General features: G+C 41.1%; 1 pseudogene; it reads left to right on the top strand.

Moving 5' to 3' along the window:
* LOC103733718 overlaps window positions 1–4,324 on the top strand; it is a 66,977-nt pseudogene extending 62,653 nt beyond the window's left edge.
* Window positions 4,325–4,614: the final 290 nt, after the last annotated feature.

Here is a 4,614-nt window from a genome sequence, read left to right as displayed (position 1 = left end):
AAAGTTGATTGCCAAGTTATATGACTGTATCACTTGTCTGTATAATGATTGGTTGTTGATTAATAGAGTCAAAGTTCTGCTATGTTGTACAAACCTGATTGGTTCACAAGTGTCCTGTCTGGATAATATTTCTGTAATCCTATAAAAACTCTGGCTTGAAAATGATCAGGGCTGCTTCTACTCTCAAGATAGACAGCCCAGCTGGTTGAAAAATAAAATTTACCTTGCTACTTTTCTTAAAGTGGTGCTGGTGATTTTTTTTTTTTTTTCAATCTCCAACCTATAACACCTAGCCCCCATGTTCACTCCCATAGTAAGTTGATTATTTGCTTCTCTTCATCACAGCACTTCTGGAATTTGGTTGGCAATATTTTTTCAGCAACGTATACATCTCTGTATAGAATTAATTTGCTGTTAATAAATATGCTGTTTTATGTTTAAAAATCCATTTCGATGTTAATACTCTTTTCCTTTAAATGGGTCTCAGTGGAGAGCCCACCTTTAGCTCAATGGATTTGCCCTGAGGGGGACAAGGCCTGGCGGGATTTATCACTACCAATGTAATAATTAATGGAATGTAGTTAAGTCTGAGAATGGAATGATTAAAAAAAACCTGATCCAAATTACTGAAAATCAAATCTAAGTTTTTCCAGTTCAGGATTCATTAGCAACACTTGAGCTATTTTCAGTTCCATGGAATCAATCTTGAGCAGGTAAGGCAGGAGAAGGATTAAGGAAAGGCAAAATGTGGGTGTCATGAGGCATGAGAGCAAATGACTAGAGGAAAGCCTGCTTAAAAACAGAGAGGTGCGGCAGATGTGTGTAGCTCAGTGGTAAGATGCTTGCCTACTGCTTAGTGAGCAAAGGTCTTAAGTTCCACCCTAACATTAAAAACAAAAAAAAAGGTGGGGGAGGGGACTGGAGAACATTAATCAATACTGATTCACTCTTTAGAAGAATGGTGTGCCCTGGCCTCTCAGAAATCAGAATATTGAGACACCTCCCCAACCCTGGGCAGGAGTCCTGGGCAGGAAATTTCCAGGTTGTCATCTCTGAATGGACAAAGGTCACCTGGGTTGAAGAAGCAAGCAGGGTTAATAAAGATAGAACCCAAGTCACTTGTTCTGGAGAGAAACACGTGTTGTACATGATGACTCTATTAGGTGTGATAATAGCAAGATGGCTATAATTTTGTTAACATAATAACACTATGGAGCCCAGAAGCATTGGGACTATGGATGTAAATCACAGAATATAGTTGTTTAGTATAGGTGTAGATAAACTGTGAGAAAGACCTAAAGAAGATAGAGGCACTTATGAAGGGACCTGGATTAGGACACAGCTTCTGCAAATGTCATGTTCAGTGATTTATCTGTGCACCATGTTAAAAAGTTACTCTGCCCAAGCATGAAGGGCCTCTCCCCTGATGCTGAGGCAGCTGGTCCTCCACCACATTGTGAGCAGAGAGGAGTCAGGACACAGTTTCAACAGTCGAGGTTGAGCGCTATCCAGACCTGATAAACGGCAGTGTCCACAGGATGGGGGCATCAACAGGAAGTCCTGATTTCTTGCAAGAGTAATTTGCTTATTTTTTTTTAAAAGCTAAAGCTGTGCTTGCCTGGGAACAATCAAAGCTGAGTGTTGTCTTTCCAGAACCACTGATTCTTTTGGCCCCATGCTGATAAGGGCCATGTACATGGCACCAGACAGAGGGAAGCACTCACTGGTGAAAAATAGTGGACTTTGTTTTTAAATCTACACTGTTTCTCAATCCATAAAGTAGAACAGACATTATACATGCATAGTCCCCCTTTTCTTTTTTCCCCAACACCTGAAAATTACTAAATCCCCCTCTTGGAAAACCACTTTTTAAAAAGCTCTTTATTATGTATTTTTATTTTTATCTGTGCGCATTCATGTGTATGCACGTTTGTGGGTGCAAGCATCCACATACATAGTGCTGCTCTCAGGTGCTGAGAGTCCAATTTGTCTTCTATTAAGATAACTTTCTCTCTTGGACACAAAGAAGTCCTCTTTTCTCTTTTAGCTGTGTCCGTTTCCCAACCTCCACTCCACCAGATTCTGGATGTCTCTGAAAATGTCCAAAATTAGTTGTCCCCTTGTAAATCAGTGGAGACATTTGTATAATTCCATGTATTTGGTGCATTAAAACATTAGCGTCAGTCCTGCCAGAATTCCCACTTTGTAATAAATCCATGAAAACCCCTGTTCTGTGGCAAAATGACAGGAGGGGCGAGGCCATGGAAAGCAGACTCCATTCAGACTGTTCAGATTTGGGGAGTAACTCTGGGACGGAGGAAAGAAAGAGAGTCAGATAAAAGGCTGACTGAAATCATGGTTGCCAAACTGCCCCACAATCTTTCATTAAGGAGCAACTAGAGAAGAAAAAGCAATAAATTTATACTCCCTCCTCATGAACGAGGGTAAAACTCCAACTGCAGCATAGCTTCCGGATTAACTGAATTAGGTGCAGTTTGGCTTCTGGAGGATACGGCTCTGTATTTCTTGTCTTTCATGGATGTTGTGCTGGGGTCTTAGGAAATGCCAGGTGGGAAAATGATCTAAGGGAATCTTCTGAAGAAAGGTTCAACGCTGAGAATCTTTTCATATTTAGTATTCTCTAAAGGAAGTAACTGCAAATCCACGTTGCTGTTGACTTACAATAAAGCTGAGGGTTAACTAAATATCAAGATGACCTGCCCTTGGACGGGGGCTTCCAGCTCAGTGGTAGAGCACGTGCCTAGCACTTGTGGAGTCTAGGGTTCTATTCTGAGCACTAAAAACCAACAAACAAAAAAAAAGATTCTTTGTTCCTAGTTGCATTTTTATCAGTTTATTATAGATTTATGAGCATCTCTCACTCATCAAAAGCTCTGATAGGTGGATACTAGTGTATTTGATGAGTTGAATTGGGAAAAGTAATGAATAAATGCAATTTTCTTGGAAAAGGAACTTTTTCAAATATGGTTTCCATGATTAGTGGTAGTAAAAATTTTCTTTGAGGAAAGATTAAAACATCGGTATGGAATTTGACAGGTATGAGCAGTCAGTATAAAACAAATATTTTATGTTAATGTCATTTTAAAAGAAGATTTTAAATTAAATTACATTTATTTTTACTTTATGTGTATGAGTGTTTTGCCTGCATGTATGTAAGTGCACCCATGTCATACAATGCCTGTGGAGGTAGAAAAAGGGCGTTAGGTCCCCTGGAACTGGAATTACAGATGATTGTTAGTCGACATGTGGGTACTGTGAACTGAACCCAAGTACTCTGCAAGAGCAACAGCCAATACTCTTAACAACTGAGCCATAGCTCCAGTTCCATGTTAACGGCATTTAATATTCAAGTCAAGCAATACCGTTTGGGGACCCCTCCAATAGGATAAAAGAATACACAGACCTATCCACTAGAATTTTTAAAAATGAGTTTCCTTCTTTGAAGCTTTACACGAGCCATCTCATTTCATGGGCAACTCTGAGCAAACACTGAAGGGAAAAGCATGGACAACTAGAGAGTTCATGTGTTTTAGCTCTTGAAATTGTGTAGTCAAGGGCCATGAGTCTGTTCTATGGGAAGCAGAGGGGTGTCTAAGGAAGCAAAATACTCATTCACAGACCTGTGAGGGAAGGTAACAGCTCGTTCTCATCCTTTGTTTCTTAAGTCACATGACAAATTGATTAGCTTATTTCTACGTATTTCTCACTCCCTGATTCTGTGGGTAAGATTGTCATTCAGGAATCCATACTGTGAATGGGCACAACTGTGAAGTAAGGAAACCAAGAGATGGCTAGCCAAAGATGTCTAAGTGGTTCTGGAAACTTTGGTGGTGGTCGTGGAGGTAGAATGACAATTTTGGTTGTGGAGGAAACTTCAGTGGTCACGGTGGCTTTGGTGACAGCTACAGAGGTCTTGGAAACGGTGGCAGTGGGAGCGGCTATAACAGATTTGATAGTGATGGTGGTTATGGAGGAGGCAGTCCTGGTCATTCTGGAGGAAGCAGAGGCTATTGAAGTGGTAGACAGAGCTATGGTAACGGGGCGTGGCTGTTGCCGGGACTGCAGCTATGACAACAATGGAGGAGGTGGAGACAGTTTTGGCGGTGGTAGTGGAAGCTGCAATGATTTTGGCAATTACAACAATCAGTTTTCATATTTTGGACCTGTGAAGGAGGGAAACTTTGGCAGCAGAAGCTCTGGCCCTTATGGAGGTGGAGGCCAATACTTTGTTAAACTAGGAAACTCAGGTGGCTCTGGTGGTCCCAGCAGCAGCAGTAGCTGTGGCAGTGGCAGAAGGTTCTAATTACTGTCAGAAAACAAAGCTTAGTAGGAGAGGAGAGCCAGAGAAGGTACAGGAAGCTACAGATTACAACAAATTTAGGAACTCAGCCAAACAGGGGTGGCAGGGCCGAGCTGCTATGAAGCAAACACGTTTCAGACAATACTCAGGTGTATGGGCAAAGAACTCCAGGACTGCATTTGTGACTCAGGTTATAACAGGTTATTTTAGTTTCTGTGGAAAACATAAAGCATTTCAGCAAAGGCTTTTTAGTTTTTTCTTTTTGATCTTTTTTGAGACAGGGTCTCCCTGTA

The sequence above is a fragment of the Nannospalax galili genome, unplaced genomic scaffold (assembly GCF_000622305.1).
Source record: "Nannospalax galili isolate Female #2095 unplaced genomic scaffold, S.galili_v1.0 scaffold676, whole genome shotgun sequence".
Taxonomy (NCBI): domain Eukaryota; kingdom Metazoa; phylum Chordata; class Mammalia; order Rodentia; family Spalacidae; genus Nannospalax; species Nannospalax galili.
The sequence above is the reverse complement of the archived record's forward strand: the minus strand, read 5'-3'. Positions and strand labels throughout refer to the sequence as shown.